We start from the raw sequence: 18,576 nt of genomic DNA, 5'->3' as shown, positions 1-18,576 counted from the left end.
TCCTCCCAGGAGGTAATATTCCCTGGGGTTATTGTTAGGTTGCCTATATTAACTAATGACGCCCCAGCAGCTTTGTTCCAAGTAGATCAAAGTCCTCTCAAAGTACTGGGGAAGGCAGAGAACTGGTTGGTCCAGGATGATTATTCCCATCCTACAGATGAAAGCAACAAGGACCAGGACTCATGAACTGACTCATGAGCAGAACCAGCGACTGCTGGGCAGCCTGCCAGGGCAATGTTTCCTCTTGGTGACTACATTTGTTTGAACTTTGCAGACCTTTTCCACCATGGTCTAGCCAATACCAACATTCTCTCTCATCGTCAAAGTGCCCTGCTCTATTGTTACATTTCTGTGCCTTTGTACCAGGGTTACAAGAGCTGGTAGGTCTCCTGGAAATAAAAAAAGGGCAATCTGGGGCCTGGCTATCTGGCAAATCAATAAAGATCCCATGCATAGATTTTTGGCTGGTCTCCCTTTGCTAGGAAGCTGGGAAATTTTTATTCATTGAGCTGAGCCCACTTACAGGTCACCCTGCTTTATCTATGATGATCTGTGAGCCAGGAATCCCATTAACTAACTATGACAGCTTTTTGTACAAATCTCTATTCCTGCATTGAAAATATTTCTTTCTAAGAAGTTTCCTAATATATACTGGGGCTGTGCATAAGGAGGCAGTGAAAACAATACTTAGTAGATTCAGGGGACCTGGAATAATTTAAAGTCTTGGAGATATTTTTCCCCCTTTAAGAACTGAAATAATGGATGTGAAAAAGCACAGTGTCTAACAGGTGATAGAGGCTCCTCAAACATTAGTTAAAACAGAATCCCTAGAGTCCCCAGAGGTAAGCTCATACCCTGGCTCAGAGTAAGAGCTCAGTAAGCATCTGTTTGGACTGTAGATGATTTTTGCATAGATGTCAGGGTTATATTCATGAATCTGTCTTCTCTAGTTCAATTCTGAAGTTCTAAAACCCAGCCATAGCAAGTTCTCATGGGTCAACTTTCTGCGCAACCCTGATCTTGTTACCAAGCTACCAACTCCTCAGAATTCAGTGATGTCCCAGGGGTGTATCCCCATCTATAGAGGTATATCCCAGAAGTGTATCCCTGGGATACCTATGTCCCAGGGGTGTATCCCCATCTACAGCATTTCAGACACACTGTCTCCATGACGGCATCTTGGACTGCTCCCTTGCCACGCTCTGCACTGGAAGGACATTTCAGCATGTGTGGGTGGTGCTGGAGGTGTTAGCTACTGCCTTGGAACATAGCTGCACTAGAGTAGCATTTAACAGTAAGCCATCCAACTTTGGGTGACGTAACTACAAGCTCCAGAATAAGTATATTCCATTCTCACCTTGGAACACTCCAGGCACTGCTGCTGGCCTAACTGTGCTTTAAGGCCAGCCTGTTGTGAACCCAGCATCGAAGCAGGGACAGTTCTTCTGTGTGTGTATGTTGAAGTTAGGGGAACATGGTCACAGTGTGACAGAAAAATCCTGTTCCAAGTCTTAGCATAGGAGTGCATGTGCGTGTGTGTGCATGTGTGTGTGTAGAGTGTAACTTTCGCAATAGATTCTGAACATATTGTCTTGTTGGGGAATTCCACACTCATGAGATGTGTGATCTTGAGACCTCTTTGGTGACAAATATTTGAGTGCTCACCTTGTACATGTGTTTCCTTTGGGGTCTCAACAGAAAGCAGATGACACGTTTGAGATAAGATGATCTGAGGAGGGTTTATTTGCAAGGAGACTATTAACAAAAGTGTGGGTGTGGGAACCACGGGGTGGGACAGTAACTTGGGGCTCAGAATAGTTGCGGTCCTTGTCTGCAGATCTGAGGCACACAGGGAGGGAGCTGTCATTGTAAGCTGGAGGGGAGGGCCGGGGATCAGTGACCTTCAGCTGAGGCACCCAGCCAACTGGAGGTGCCTTGCCAACGAGGATCCAGGGGAATACCCATCCTCCTCAACAAACCTCCTCACCAATATCCTTCTGCCTATGGTTTTGGTGATTTTGAGCTAGAACATTGTTCCAGTCCACAGTTAGCTTACAGCTGCATGGCTGATGGAGGTTTAGACAATTTATTGTAAATATAAAGGAAACCATGGCATAAGATAATTATAGATGAGATGATACAGAAGGTTAGGTAGACATTGAAGTAGGCTTTGAAAGACAGGATTTAGAAGTCTGACAATCGTTGGGCAGAATAATATTAATACTATCTACTACTTATTGAGCACCTACTATGTGCAAAATACTGTATAGATCATCTAATTTAATCCTGACAAACAGGAAAGCAAGATTTATAGGGGTTAAGTAACTTGCCTTAGGTCACAAAGCTACAAAGTGAAAGAGCTAGGGTTTGCATTGCGGGCTGTTCTCTTCCAGATCCAGGCCCTGGTGCACTGAACCAAGCTGGGGAGATGGTGAGGGGGACGAGCCTTCCAGGGTGCTGGAGCAGAAGGGGGGAAAACGCGAGCGCAAGTAGGCAGAAGGAGACCCTTAGTCCACGGGACTATAGGCCTTCTTTTACATCCACCCTTTGCAAACACACTTACTTAACAAATCAAGCAACTGCGAACACTGGCAATACTTATATCGATTCCAACAGCATTGAAGGGTACAGTACCTGATCAGGACTGACTCACAAGCAGTAAACCACACTTCCCGGAAGCCCAGGTGGGCAGAGGGACCCGGATGGCCTTGGGCCTGGGAAAGACTCCATTTCCCAGCATACAGTGGGAGCGCCGGCCCACAACTCCCGACATGCATGCGGAGGCGGCACGGGCTGGCGCGGGCTCCGCCCCTCTCCGCGGCTGCCCCGCCTCTCCCGCTCGCCCTCAGCCAATGGGAAGGCTCTATACTGCAGGGTGTGACGGGGCCGCCACCGCCGTGGAGTTGCAAGTCGGCGAAAGCGGCGGGAAGTTCGTACAGTGCCGAAGGCGACGCATCTCCGGCTCGGGGTAGGGAGGTCGCGGGCGGCGGGGTCCGAGAGCGCGGGCGCCGAGCGGGGGCTGCGGAGGGGCGGCCGGCGGCTGGGCCGGCGCGGGACGTCCGGGCGTCTGTGACTTCGGGCGGCGCCGCGCGGGCGTCCCTTCCTGCCGCTTCCCCTCAGGCCCGGCGGCGGCCCCGGCTTCCTGCACCTGCCAGGCCGCCCTCTCCCACTCCACCCCTCCCCGCCTGTTTGCTCGCTCTCGCGCGCTCAGACCTGCCTCGCGTCCTGGGCACTCGGGGCCCGGTCTCAGGGCCGGGGACCAGGGGCCAGCAAGGACCGAGGAGGTCCCTCTGGCATCATGAAGTTCACATTCGGGAGGGGAAACACCGAATAGAAGCAAACGCTGCAGTTTGCAGACCCCGAAATCTCCTTTGAAACCAGGACAGGCGATTGGAGGCCAGAGTGATGGGGGTGAGGAAGGGCATCCCAGAGGAGGTGAGGTTTGACTGGAGAACTGAGAGGGGAGAAGGAGCCTGTTCCCCTGAGGAGAGCGTTCCAGGCCCGGGACACTTAGGGTGGGAGACTGTCTCCTTAGCACCGTGTCAAGGGCCGGGGAGGCCGGGTCAGAGCTTGCCTGGGGGGCATGGTGCCGGGCGTGGAGCTCCGTGCGTCGTTCACATTCTAAGGGATTTCGTACGCCTCCTCCTGCCCTGGCTGACCCGGGGCAGCCTTTACTGACGCAGGGGTATCCGAGGGCATCACCCAGTTTTTCCTACCGCCGAAATAGTTTTTGGTTCTAGTCTCAGAGCGCTTAGGTGCTGCACTTAAATTCCACGGGCCGTACCAGAGTCGCTGGGCTGAGAGGTAGAGAGAGGCAGACACTAGGTTCCTCTTGAGGCCATCCATTTTTTTAAACTTCTTTTTTGTCAAGTCACTCATTTTTGTTTTTCTTTGTATCGACTCTTCCTTTCCTCCCCCCAACTCCCTTTCTTGCACCAACTTGGAGAGAACAGTTTTGCTGTTGGAGAGGCGGTTTTAGGGAGCTGTCGAAGAGCCTCATGAGTCCACCCATCCTCTCTCCCCGACTCCCCCCTCCTTCCTTCCCTCCCTCCTCCCTCCCCGAATTGCTTGTCTGTTGAGTCTGAACGCACAAGAGGGAAAAAAATGTCATGATTTATTTTTCAGAGTTCAGAATCAAGACCCCTTTTTACCATATGCTGAGCATCTCTTTGGGGAGAATTTAATCTACAATTTTAAAGCAATTTCAGAGGAAAGCTAGGGTTCTATGTAATCATTTTATTTAGATTATGCTGTTCAAAATGGCGTGTAGTGATTGGAATTACATTTCTGGATAGATAAGGTTATGTGCATCTACCCATAGAAGGAATGTGACTTAAGTAGTCACCTAATAATAGCTTTCTCTGCTGAAGCGATCCCAGATGGTTATTCCCTGTGCATCTCAAACATTGCTGATCCGATTCTGTTTTAATACAGTGGAACAACTTGAATTTAATAACAAAAAACTTGTGTGAAGTATCACTGTAAATTTAGTGCTAGTATCTGGTACAGATATCAGGTTTATAGTGTAGTGGCTTCTGGTTTAGTACTGCAAAATTATGAGAGGGTATTTGTTAAACAAATGGGATAATGGAGTAACGTGTCAAGCATAGAACCTGGCATAGAATAAGTTACTAAGTGCCCAGGAAATGGTTCTGTGGAAAGCTTAGGCTAAGTTCTATTCCAGGAAGCAAGTGTATAAATAAAACCAGCAGTACATTCCAAATGTTGACAGACCCTAAAATTTCTTAAATAGGCCACTTTTTTTTTTTTTGTATTTGAGAACTAATGTGAAATAATGAATATACAAGTGAATGCCTAAATGTCTAGAAAAGAAAAAATACGATTTTTATTTTGACAACTGTATTTTGCCTTAAAGTCATCGTAATAAGATAACAGTGTACTATGAATAGAATTTTGAATTGAAAAATACAATTTTGAAAGGATTTTTGATTTGAAAAATAAAACTTACTGGAAGCTTTAAAATTTACCTTATATCAAATGAAGGGTGATTCCTGAATTTATGCAAATGTGCAAATGCTGATAACACCATCTATCAGGCAGTGAACCTAATGGGAGTTAAGCACTGCCCCTGGTGTGTGTGGGTGAGGCTTTCATGAAAATTGGTCTTCTTGGGTTATGAGAGTGGATTGATAACTGAATAGGACTGGAGGGTAGTTTTTGGATTTGTGGGATATTTTCCATGCTTGCCGAGTTTATTTTTCAGAGTGAGCAGAAATGGACTCATTGATTCACCAGACATCCCGTACCTGCTTACTGTATGTCGAGAACTGGACTAGGAACAGTCTGTTCTTGCCATTGGAGAGTTGTGTTTAAACACTTTATTGTTTGTTTGTTTTAAGTTAATAGAGGTCATTTTTTCATTTCAGTTGTCTAGCATCCAGCACGCAAGAAGTTATTATATGTTTAGGACATATTTTAAAAACTACATTCTTATTGATAAATTTAGAAAATACGGAATTTTTAATAAGGATATAATATTAGTTTAGAAGGTCCAATCTTGACAAAGCACTTAGCTAGGATGTGTTTGTAATCTAGAATACGTTTATCCCCTTGACTGAAACGCCTGTGAATATGTTCTTACTTGGCACTGTAAATATGAGAAGAAGGCCAGACCCTTTAATTTTTTCCCAGCTTGGTTCCTGAATGCTGTTTACCTAGCATTGAGGTTGCTGTTTTGAAGTAATTTCATTCACTTTCCCAATTCCTTCTGCCCCACCTCTCCTAGTGTCGTCTTTCATCTCTGCACTCAAACCAAGCACAGTCCACTACAATTCTTTTTTTTTTTTTTTCAAGATTATTTATTTATTTACTTGGCAGGGAGAGAGAGCCAGTGAGAGAGGAAACACAAGCAGAGGGAGTGGGAGAGGGAGAAGCCGCCTTCCCGCCAAGCAGGGAGTCCATGCGGACTTGATCCCAGAACTCTGGGATCATGACCTGAGCCAAAGGCGGACGCTTAATGACTGAGCCACCCAGGTGCTCTAGGACCTACTACCCTTCCTTCAAAAAGGAACGCTCGCTCTCTAGAGAGCCTAGAGAGGGACGAGATGTGTCCTTCCCTCCCAGTAGGAGTTAGATTTTTAATATTCATCAGTAAATACTAATGACAGAAGAACTACTTAATAGTAGCATTCTCCAGTAAATTTATTAAGACATTTGTTAGCCACAGCATCTTTGTCAACTTGGGAAAATACAGTGTGAATCATATTGTTTCTTTAGTCTTCATGTAGATACATGGATTTTGATGATTCTTTGCAATAATTCCTGTCTCTCCGTGGGTTTCTGGCCTATTGGATGGGAACCAGTACTCTAGGATTAAATTAAGATCGACACTGTTCACACTGGCTAATATTTAGGAGGAATATTAAACATATGCACATACCAAGATATTTACCAATAAAGCCATATACATTAAATGGGATGATGTAGTAGGTGGAGTCATATAATTAAATTGCAGGGTTCTTAGTTGGGAGATTTAGGAGTGTTCCAACCTCTGCCTTTTAAAGAGATAATATACTTTATTGGAAAGGCACATTTGTCTTAGGACCTCACTATCTAGTTGGTCCCACAAGGGACTGAAGAACTGGATAGTCATTAGGAACGAGGACAGCAGCACCCCCCCCCCCCAAATCTCCCACTCTTTCAGGGGAAGTTAGAGTTCTTTCTGTGCATTTTTTTCATCTCTTTGCAGGCTGGCTGTCTTGCTGCTGTTTGCACGTGGATGTCTGCTCCATAGCTAGCTCCTAGTTTTAAGAACCCAAAAGAGATTCCATTATCCATCTTTGTCAATTATATTTAAAATTTAAAAAAATCATGAATTTGGAAATTTTACAGCTAAGATAACTATAGCTTTATTTCAGATTAATTGCTTTTTCTCCAATTGTTTTACCAAGTAACAGCTGAACAAGTGCCATTGTTTGATGATACTATGTATAAATGCATTGTGAACACATTTCACAATACTAAGAGTTGGAAAGTGCTTTTAAACCTTCAGTCTTCAAAAGCTATGTCTGGAAGACATAGAAGCAAACTTGTACTGTTTCTGTTGGCAATATTGCCTTTTTTTTCACTTCTTATTGCAGTTTACTATATAATATGGCAACAGAGCTTGCTAGCAACAAAGGGATTATATCTAAGTATAAATTTTTTTGTGAGAGGTAGTAAGGAAAAGTCTTTTATTTGGGAATCAAGATAAAAATTTTAAAAATTCATTTTTTACAAACTAAGCTCAGGTTATGACACTTCAGAGGCTTAGTCTTCCTGGTTTTTCAGGCCTTTAGAAAGTATTTTAGAAACTGTGACTTTGCAAATTTACGTTACCTTTCATGCTGCCGGTAGGAATGTAAAATGGTACAGCCTCTCTGGAAATGAGTTTGGCAGTTTCTTAAGAAGCTAAACATACACTTAACAATTGCATTCTTGAGTATTTATCCTAGAAAAATGAAAACTTTTTCACACAAAGACCTGTACATGAATGTTCATAGCAGCTTTTCAAATAATAGCCAGAACCCGAGAACAAGTCTACCTGTCCTTCAGTGGGTAAACGGTTCAATAAAATGTGGTCTAGCCATATAATGGAACACCCCCTCATAATAAAAAAAGGAACAATATTGTCGACATGCGACAGTTTGGGTGGAGCTCAGCAGGCATTGTACTGCCGAGTGACAAAAGCCAATCTCAGGGCTGCCTGGGTGGCTCAGTGGGTTAAAGCCTCTGCCTTCAGCTCAGGTCATGATCTCAGGGTCCTGGGATCGAGTCTCGCATCAGGCTCTCTGCTAGTCAGGGAGCCTGCTTCCTCCTCTGTCTCTCTACTTGTGATCTCTCTCTGTCAAATAAAATCTTAAAAAAAAAAAAAAAGCCAATCTCAGAAGGGTGTGTGACTGTATCATTTTGTTTATATAGTATTCTTTTAAAAAAATTTTTTTTAAAAGATTTTATTTATTTATTTGACAGAGAGATCACGAGCAGGCAGAGAGGCAGGCAGAGGGGCGGGGGAGCAGACTCCCCACTAAGCAGAGAGCCCAGTGTGGGGCTCAATCCCAGGACCCTGAGACCGTGTCCTGAGCCGAAGGCAGAGGCTTAACCCACTGAGCTACCCAGGCGCCCCTGTTTATATAGTATTCTTGAAGTGATAAAATTGTAGAAATGGAGAACAAATCATTGTCTGTGGGATTGAGGCTGGTGGGGTGGTGTGTTAACTCTGAAGAGGTAGCACAGAGGAGTTTCTACGTAGTAACAGTTCTGTATCCTGATTGTTGTGATGGTTACAAAAGTCTTTACACATGATGAACTGTCCTAGGACTATACATACACTCAGAAAAAGAATGTAAAAACTGAAATTCGAATAAGTAGTTTAATTATTAATACTGTATCAATGTCAATTTTCTGGTTTTGCTAATAGTACTGTGTGTGTCCAGTGTATGGCTCAGTCACATTTCATTTAACTGTTAACCCCTGAAGGAGCTGTGGATTGTTTCTGGTTTTTGGCAATTAGAGATAAAGCTGCTATGAACACTCAAGTTCAGGGTTTGTCTGCCCCCCCCATTTATTTAAGTATAATTGACACAACGTTACATTAGTTTCAGGTGTACAAAAGTTATTGGACATATTATGGATTTTACTGCCTACACCGCACATATAGCTACCATCTGTCAGGATGCATCACTGTTACATTATTAATTATATTCCTTACAATGTGCCTTCCTGTGACTCATTCATTCCATAATTGGAAGTGTGTATTCATGTACAGGTTTTAGTGTGAATTTAAGTTTTTATTCTTCTAGGATAAATGCCTGGGAGTACGAATGTTGGGTTGTGGGGTAAGTGAGTGTTTAACTTAAGAAACTGCCAAACGTCTCCACTATAGCTGTACCATTTTACAGTCCTATCATCACTCTATGAGAGATGCAGTTTTGTCACATTCTCACCAGCATTTGGGGTTGGCAGTATTTTTTATGTTAGCCATGATGATAGGTGTGCAGTACTATCGCATCATGGCTTTAATTTGCATTTCCTAGTGGCTAATGATGTTGAACATCTATCTTTTTTGGTGACTTGTCTGTTCGTATATTTTGCCCATTTTGTGTTTGGATTGTTTGTTTTCTTACTGTTGATTTTATTTTATTTAATTAATTTATTTTTTAAAAAAATATTTTATTTATTTGTCATACAGAGATCACAAGTAGGCAGAGAGGCAGTCGGAGAGAGGAGGAAGCAGGCTCCCTGCTGAGCAGAGAGCCCAATGCGGGACTCAATCCCAGGACCCTGAGATCATGACCTGAGCCAAAAGCAGAGGCTTAACCCACTGAGCCACCCAAGCGCCCCTTATTGTTGATTTTAGAGTGTCCTTTGTATATTGTATATTCTGAATACGAGCGCTTTGACAGATAAGTGATTTGTAAATATACTCTCTCAGTCTGTGGCTTGTCTTTTCCTCTATTGTCTTTTGTAGTCCAAAAGATTTTAATTGATGAATTCCAACTTATTGATATAAGAATTGTGTTTTTGGCATCATGCATGTGTCAGAACTCTTTTATCTAATCCTAGGTCAGAGAGATACTTGGAATTCGATGTCTTACATTTAGATCTGTGATCCATTTTGGGTTAATTTTTGCATAGGATAGGAGGTTTATGTCTTTAGTCTTTGTTTTTCTTTTCCTTTTGCCTGTGGATGTCCAACTCTTCCAAAACCATTAGTTGAAAAGACTACACTTGCCCCATTGAATCATATTTTACCTTTATGAAAAAAAATCAGATGGCCATACACGGTAAACTTCATACCAAAATGAAGATAGGGAGTGAGTGTGCAGTGAAGTATGAAAATTGATACAGATTTATGTAAGTATGGCATGGCTTGAGTCTTAAGTATGTACAGATTTGGGAGGAGTGGGAAAGCGCTCTAGGGAATGGCATGAGGAAAGACAAGTCCTGGAAAAAATAAGAACTGACTGTTTTCGGGAGCAGGCAAGTTCTGAAGGGGAGGAAGGAAATGGATAGTTGTTCAGGAATGTAACTGTTGGCTAGATTATAGTGTCACTAACTGGTTTCATTTGATCCTGCGGGTTCTTGAGCAGGAAAATGATACAGCAGAAATGGCATGCATAGAGGATGTTGTAGACCCTATGTGGCGTATAACCATGGGTATAACCATGGCCCCTGGCTTAGCGCTTTGTGTCACAGCTGTCTACTGGAAACTCAAAAAGTGGTGTAATGTCAGAGTATGAAGTCCCTAGTATTTTCTGGAAGAATCCTGGTAGATTTCAGACTTTTGCCACTGTCTTTGGCAAACAGAACTCTGCTGCACTTCCAAACTCTTTCAAATTAATACTACTTTCAGTACATTTCAGTACACGTGGGAGGAAGAGTAGTTTCTGTTGACTCATTGACATGGTTGACATTTCTTATCAACCTGAGGGTCCTCCAGGTGAGCAACTGAAATGGTGAAAATAAAGAGTTAATAAGTTGTTCCAATGAGGAGAGCTAATGGCACTGCCTTTATTTCATCACGGCAGAGAGGAGACTTGGGTTATTTGGTCAGTGTGTCCTGCCGCTTGTATATGAAGAGCTCTACAGAGAATGAGGGCCAGCAGTCCTAAATTACTGAAGGCTAAACAAGGACACGTGTTTCAAACTGCAGCATCAGGATGAGTTATAGGTCAGAATCTGGAAGAATTTCCAGATGATAAAAACATTAGATACTTCATAAAAGCAACCCGACAGATCCTTAAGGTCAGAATAGGAACCTCCCTGTACTTGGGGAGCGTTTTCCTTTAGTCAGGAGGATGTGACAGGGACAGGCCATGAGTCCTCATTTGCTAATTTGTGACCCAGATTACTCAGTTTTTGTTTCTTAGCACCTGTTTCCTTTCTTGATTTCTTTATCTAAACAAATTATACTCCCCCCCTCCCCCGCCATTCATCTGTGGGAATCTCTTTTGGTTTCTGCTTTCTTTCTTGCATTTAAAAGATTATCTTGGATATTGATTGGACTTCTGTCATTTAAAAAATAATCACCCAACAAATAGAACTTAATCTCAGGCAGATTGCCAAATATCAGTGCATTTCTGCTTTTTTTACTTAGAACATGGAAAAGCATGTCATCCCATTTTCTAAAACAATGATGACTTCTTGAGCAAGAATTTACTGCCTAAAAGATCACTGTGACGTGCGTTAATGAAAGATTGGCAGTGTGAAAAGCTTTGGTGCAACCGCTTGTCTTCAGAGTAGCTTTCCTGTTTGATTTAATTTCTTCAGTCTGATTCTTTTCTACTGGTCTAGATCTTTTTCCCATTGAAGTGTTGAAATTGACCAAGAATATTTCATTTGTGATTGCAGCCCTTCAGTATTGTCATGGAGGTTTTTTTTTTTTTTCTTTTTTTTTTCTTTTTTTCTTTTTCTGCAGAAGAGCAAGCTCTGACAGTGCTATGCAAGCTGCCCATTTAAAACTATCATTGCTTGGCACCTATGCCCTGGTGACAGTTTGACCAACATGTGAGCAGGCACACCGCCATCCTGACAGATGGGCGGGCGCATAGGCAGCCAAGAAACCATGTATCTGCATCTAGTGTATTTGTTAAGGGCAGGATTCCCAGTCGGGGATGTTCAAACGTCTGTCCATCCTGAGCTTTCACGCCTATGGATAAAGGGATGTCATCATTAATTTCAGCTTCTGACTGAGATTCCATGGGTATATAAGAGCTTCTTGGCTCTTACAGAAGTAGGCAATTGGGGACAATCAGGATAATTGTTCTCTCCTTCATCACAGGACTACTACAAATAATCCTTTCCTCTTTCTTCTGGCCAGCTAGGTTTGCAGTGAGTACAAACCTGTTCAGTCCCTATACTTCTAGAATATGTGCTATTCATTTATGTTCTAGAGAACAAAAGCTTTGAAAGTCATTTAATATTTGTGCTTTGGACAGCAAGCTATATGATTGAAGTCAGGTAGATCTGGGCTCAAATGTTAACCCCTGTATGACATTAGGGCCACCTGATTTTACCATCAAATCAAGGTAATATAATACCTATTTCGGCCTGGCTGTGATCATGAACTGTGAGATGTGTATGTGAATTACTTGGTATAACGTCTGGCCCACAGTGTATGTTCAGTCAGTGTTCATCATCACTACCATCATTGTTGCTTTAACATACCTGAGGGAATTTTTCTCTGGAGAATTTTTGGAAACAGGAAATATTTTTTTCAGCTTATCTCCCACCATTTTTTAAAGTCATGTATTGGATATTAGTAGATTGGTCTATAATGGAACGCTTCCAATGACAGGGAACTCACTACCTCTAGAGCAGGTTATTCACACATGGCACTAGTGACATTTTAGGCAGGTCATTCCTGGTTGGGGCAAGGGGTTCTCCGAAATGTAGGCTGTTTAGCAGCATCTCTTGCCATGGGGACAAAATCATCCCAGGTTGAGAATCCCTGCTCTACAGACAGCCTATCCTGTTTTTTGAAGGTTTTATTTATTTGAGAGAGCAAGAGAGAGGGAGAAAGTACAAGAGGGGGAAAGGATCAGAGGGAGAAGAAGACTCCCCCTGAGTGTGAGAAGCCAACGTAGGACTGGATCCCGTGACTCCTGGATCATGACCTGAGCCGAAGGCAGACACCTAACTGACTGAGCCACCCAGGTGCCCCATACTATCCTGTTTTTTAATCAAGTTAGCAAGCTTTTTCTTATAGTGAGTGGAAGTCTTCTTTCTGATTTCTGCTACCCAATTCTGTCTTTTGGAGACACTTAGAACAGGTGGCGTCTCTGTTCTGTGTAATGTCTTTTCAAATACTTGAAGATAGTCATCAGGTTTTCTCAGTCTTCTTGAGCTGAGACATCTCTAGTTCATTAGCTGTTCCTTACAAAGCATGTTTTTGTGTCATTTCACCCCATTGGTGGCTTTCCTTTGATTTAATTCCATTTTTAGACTGTAGTGCATAGGATTGAATGCAGTACTCTGGGGCTGGTTTGATCAGTAAAAATAGAGTCATATCTCTTGTTTTGGATATAGCATTTCTATAAACTTGTATTAGTTGGGGAAGAATAATACCTTTCTTCTACATACTGTGTTCTTATTATCAGCTATATAATAGCTTTGATGACCACATCATACATCGAACTTGGATGATGTTGAATAGATATATCTAAGCTGTATCTTTAGCCTTTTCTCAGGCATTAGTTTTGGGGTCCAACACGGGAGCTTATGTGTATCCTGTTAAATTTTTTTTTCAATTGGATTTAGCTAACTACAGTATTAATTCTTGGTTGACTTGGAAGTTTTTTTTTTAAAGGAAGTAGGTGATGATGCCATCAACTAAGATTGAAAATACAGGAACAGGGCCTTTGTGTTTGCATCTGTGTGCATTTGCGCATGGAGATTGAAAAGGGGATTAAGATGGAAGCTTGGGGAACCCTGATACTAAGAGGCATCTGGGAGAAAGGAAGGAAAAAAGGCTACCAAGGGGAGAGGTGGGTAGAAGGTAGGATGAAAATGAGAGGAGTGTCTTGGAGGCTGGAGTGACTGTGTGAAGTACAGTGATAGATACTTGAATACAAAATGAATAGGATGTGGTCTGCTTTCTCTGCCCATTGGTATTTGCCCTATCATTTAACTGTTCAGTTAATGGCATTACCTAGTCAGTTGCAGCTGGAAAATTAGAGTCATTCTTCATTTCTTCTTCACACTCTTGCATCTCTTTGAGTTACCAAGTTCTACTGATTAAAAGGAAATTTTTTTCCCCCTGAAGTATAATATACATACTGGAAAAAAAAGCACAAATACTAAGGACCTACCTCAGTGACTTTTTTTTTTTTAAAACAAAGTGAACGTACTAAAATCACCACCACCCAGAGCAAGACGTTCACTCTTCTAGCACTCCACATGCCCCTGTTGTGCCTCTTTCCAGTAATTGCTCCCACCCAAGGTAACCAGTAGTCTGACTTACATAACTATAGCTTAGTTTTGCCCGCTAAGTGCAATCTTACTGTATATAGTCCTTTTACCAAGCTTTTTTCATGCAGAGCCGTGTCTGAGGTTCATCTTTGCTCTGTGTAGTTTGTTGTTTTACAGCTCTGTTTTTCTGGTTATCTTTTACTGTACAATCATTAGTTTTGGTTTTTGATTACTGCATAATGCACCACTCCAAACTTAGTGGGGTGAAACAGCAGCCGTTGTGTTGGCTCACGGATTCTGTGGGCTAGGAATTTGGTGGGCATAACTTGTCCATGCGCTGTGATAGTTGTGGTCTAGAATCGGTTAGAGGCTCCTTCACTGACATGCATGGTACCTTGGCTGGGGTGTCTCAAAGACGAGGTTCATGTGGGATTGTTGACCACAACAGCTGCACATAGAATTCTCCACTAGGCCTTGGGTTTTCACAGCATGTCGGCTGGGTTCCCAGAGGAAGCTTCCTGAAAGTGACTTATCCTTGAAAGTCATACAATGTCGCTCTGCTGTACTATTGGTTGAAATAGATACAAGCCTGCCTGGATTCAAGAGGAGGGAACATAGACCTCATGTCTTTCTGGGAGAGGTGTCCGAAATTGTGGCCATTTCTAAAAGTCCTCACAAATTATAAACTACAGTTTATCCACCGTTTTGCAGATGAGTTTGAGTAATGACTACTTTGGAGCAGTTATGGATAATGCTGTCTTAATAATTCTTACTCATATCTTTTGGTTCACATATATATTCATTTTAGTTGGGTATGTGAGAGTAGAGTTACTGACCATAGTGTGTATGTATCTTCAGCTTTGATGAACATATACTGCTGACAGTTTTCCAAAGCGGTTGTACCAATTTATGCTCCTACTGATAATGTGTATGAGATCTAGTTGCTGTGCGGTCTTGCCTCTACTTGGTACTGTCATTTAAACATTTGGAACTTTTTAAAACCATTCCTTGGTTGTGTAGAAGATCTCAGTGTGATTTTAATTGGCATTTCCTTGATAGGCGTTTTGAGCACCTTTTCATATACTTGTTACTCATTTGGTTATTCTGTGTTGCAGAGTGACTGTTCAAGTCTTTTGCCTATTTTAGTTTAAGTTGGGTTGTCATTTTCTTATTGAACTATTGGAGTTTGCATATATTCTGGATATAAATTCTGTGTCGAATACATGAATTGTAAAAAATCTCTTCCCATCCTGTGGCTTGCCATGTCCTTCTTGTAATGTGTCTTTTGATGAACTAAAATTCTAAATTTTAGTCAGTTCCATCTTACCAGTCTTTTCTTTGTGGTTAGTGCTTTTTGTGACCTGTTTACTTTTGCTACCCAACAGTCATGAAGATTTTTTTTTTTAAGATTTTATTTATTTATTTGACAGAGAGAGACACAGTGAGAGAGGGTACACAAGCTGGGGGAATGGGAGAGGGAGAAGCAGGCTTCCCGCCGAGCAGGGAGCCCGATGTGGGGCTTGATCCCAGGACCCCAGGATCATCACCTTAGCCAAAGGCAGAGGCTTAACGACCAAGCCACCCAGGTGCTCCGAAGATTTTTTTTTATGTTATCTTCTACTGGCTTTATTATTTTACCTTTCATATTTAGATCTGAGTCTCCAGGAATTGATTTTTGTGTGTTATGAGTTAGGGAGGTCAGGATCCTCTCTACCCTCCTCCCCCTGTATATTTAACCATACAAGTAGTAGCCGGTAGCATCGGGTCAGGTGGACACAGCTGGGAATTAGGGTTCCTATATGCCTAGCCTTAACTTACCTTTCATGCACCGTCTGAACTCTGGCTTATTATTAAACCCTTCTGGCCTTAGCTTCATCTGTAAAAGGAAGGATTTGAAAGAAACGTGTTCCGATTTTTGTTCTGACTCTGGTTTATTAGATCATTCTGTGTAGTTCTACAGTTTTATTTAGGCTTGTTAGACTCTTAGATCTGAATTCTATCTGATGTGTTCCTGGTAACTCCCAGCTTTCTGCTATTGCCAGTAGTGATGAGTATGCCATTTAGAGCTTCATCTAAGCTACCGATGAAACACAGCTTTTTGATCATGTTGGCAAGTTACTGCCCAGACATGGTCTTCTGATCTTCTTGGTATTTTTTGTCCCCTGCCAGGAACTCATTATTCTGTTTTAGTAAGCCAGGGTGCAGGACACGAGTTCAATTTTTGAAAGCCTTTTGCATATACTATTCCTTAATGCTTGTCCCTTACTTCAGTTTCTACTTGAACTTCTAAGAGTCACAGATATGGTGTAGAGTTTCATGAATCATCAGAAGTCATTTGTGACTGGTGAGTTCTAATCTCAACAGTCTCCCTTCCAAGCATCTTGCATATGCGCTTCTGGAAAGTGGTGTGCCTTTGAATGTCAGGTTTACACACTGTAATTGTGTCCTAAGTAGAGTAGTCAGGAACCACCTGGATGACAGAACAGGAAATCTGTCATTTGCTGGTTCCTTTGTGTTCTTTGGGGCCTGCTTTGGGGTAAGTTCTACCCTTCTTTCAGGAGATAAAGTTTTGTTTCTACAAAACAGTGTAACTCCAGTAGAGATATATTGTTCCTTCCTTCATTATCCTTGATACTGCATTTTTTTTTCTCATTAACTTCTTTAAACACCTTTATTGAGATGTAGTTCACATAACCTACGATTCCCTCATTTAAGGAGTATTGTTCAATGGTTTTTAGCATCTCCCCAGGACTGCAACTATCATCATAATCTAATTGTACAATATTTTCATCAACCTTAAAAGAAACCTCCTACCCATTAGCAGTCACTCCATTCTCTGCTCACCCCCCACAGCCCTAGGAAACTATTAGTCTGCTTTTGTCTCTGTAATGCCTATTTTGGAAGTCTTGCATAATTGGAGTTGTAAAATATGGGGTCTTTTGTAACTGGCTTCTTTCACTTAGTATAATGTTTTCAAGGCGCATCCATGTTGTAGCAGGTGTCAGTGCTTCATTTTTTATTGCTGGGCAATAGCCCATTGTATGGGTAGAGCACATTGGTTTATTCATAAATCCGCCCAAGGGCAACGAAGTTGTTTCCAAGTTTTGACTATTATGAATAATACTGTTATGAACATTTATGTACAGTTTTTTTGTGGATGTATGTTTTTATTTCCTTTAAGTTATGTGCCTACCAGTAGACCTGCCATGTCATGAGATAACTCTATGTTTAACATCTTTAGAAGAACTGCCGGGTTGTTTTCCAAAGTCAGCTGCACCATTATACACTTTGAGTAGCACTGTAGGTGGGTTCAGATATCTCCATATCCTCACCAGTGCTTGTTATATTGTCTCTTTTTGTTAGAATCTTTGTGATTGTGAAGTGGTATCTCACTGTAGTTTTGGTTTTCATTTCCCTAATGACTGCCATTGTCCAGCCCCTTTTTGTGTGCTGTTGGCCATTTGTACATCTGTTTTGGAGAAATGTCTGTTTAAATCCTTTGCCCATATTTAAATTGGGCTGTCTTTTTATTATTGAGTTTGTTAACCTTTTAACGTTTAGTTTGATTTATTTGCAACTAGAAATATTCTTTTGCCTTGGTTTTCTTTCCTTTGTTTTTCTTTCATTTTGTTAAGGGACCATCATTCTTTCTGTAGTATGGGGAGAGGGTGAAGAACGTTTCCAGGCCATTTGCATTCTCTTGGTGGCAGCTTCCCTTGGCGACCCACAGAATTGTGGGATACGGTAGGCTGCAAAATGTACATCTCCTGGTTATTGGAATAGATCCTTTACGGTTCATACTGGTTCTAAAATGAACCATCCTTCTTTCTCTACACATCAGTAGGTAAAACTCCTGGCTTAGATTTTAATCCAAGTAATTTTAGAGGTGAGGAAGAAAGACCTGGAGAAGTTGCATCATGTCTAGGTTCATAGCAGATAGACCTGGAGCATAGCTTTAATTCAGTCCATTCTTAAGAAAAATCTGTTGGTTTCTCACAAGGTGACAACTTCATGTTAGACTTGGGATACCAGGGCTAGGGTCTTTAATTTCCAGATTCTCACAAAAAATGTCAAAAGAGCGTGACATATATGCAATTAATGGTAATATAGTGTTGTAGTGCTGTGAAATGTGGGCAAGGTTGTAGAGTCTAGTGCTCTTAACACCACTCAGTGCAGAAATTTGCATTTTACTTTCCTTTGCATGTAGGCAAAATTAGATTTTTGAATTGTTGATTTTGTCTGGACCACCTAGTAAAGAATGGTAACAAGAGTGCCATCATTCAGATGCTGAATTTGCGGGAGAAACGGACTTTAGAATGTTTTGGGTTTTACACTGGAACCTGAAGATAGTCTCATCAAGTACAGTGTTTCTATACATATACCATTAACTGTTTTTTTCAAATATTCTGCAGTGGTTTATAACATTTTTTCCCCCCTGAGTTTATGTCAATATTTTATGTTAAAAACAACAACTAAAAACTTCTTTTTGAAGATCTTTACATCAGAGATTTATTTCATTACTACTTTTGTTCTTTTGATCTTTGGAAGTCATTCTTTTTATTCAGAGTTGGGCTGGGTATTTATAGTAACATGTGAATGTATTTCTCTTTTATTTTTTATATTGTTTTGATGGTGTTTGTAATAGTATTCGGTTGTAATATTAAA

At 41.6% G+C, this 18,576-nt stretch overlaps 1 protein-coding gene across 1 annotated transcript in view; it reads left to right on the top strand.

Moving 5' to 3' along the window:
* The first annotated feature begins 2,866 nt into the window (after window positions 1-2,866).
* The window catches only part of VRK1 (VRK serine/threonine kinase 1), a 74,157-nt gene continuing 58,447 nt past the window's right edge, over window positions 2,867-18,576 (top strand). The window contains exon 1 of the mRNA XM_032837463.1: window positions 2,867-2,968. The gene's annotated coding sequence lies outside the window, so the exon portion shown is untranslated. The remainder of the gene's footprint in view (window positions 2,969-18,576) is intronic.

This window comes from Lontra canadensis, unplaced genomic scaffold (assembly GCF_010015895.1).
Source record: "Lontra canadensis isolate GAN:19392208 unplaced genomic scaffold, GSC_riverotter_1.0 scaffold98, whole genome shotgun sequence".
In the NCBI taxonomy this organism is placed as follows: domain Eukaryota; kingdom Metazoa; phylum Chordata; class Mammalia; order Carnivora; family Mustelidae; genus Lontra; species Lontra canadensis.
Note: the sequence above shows the minus strand (reverse complement) of the source record. Positions and strands in the feature narration are given on the sequence as shown.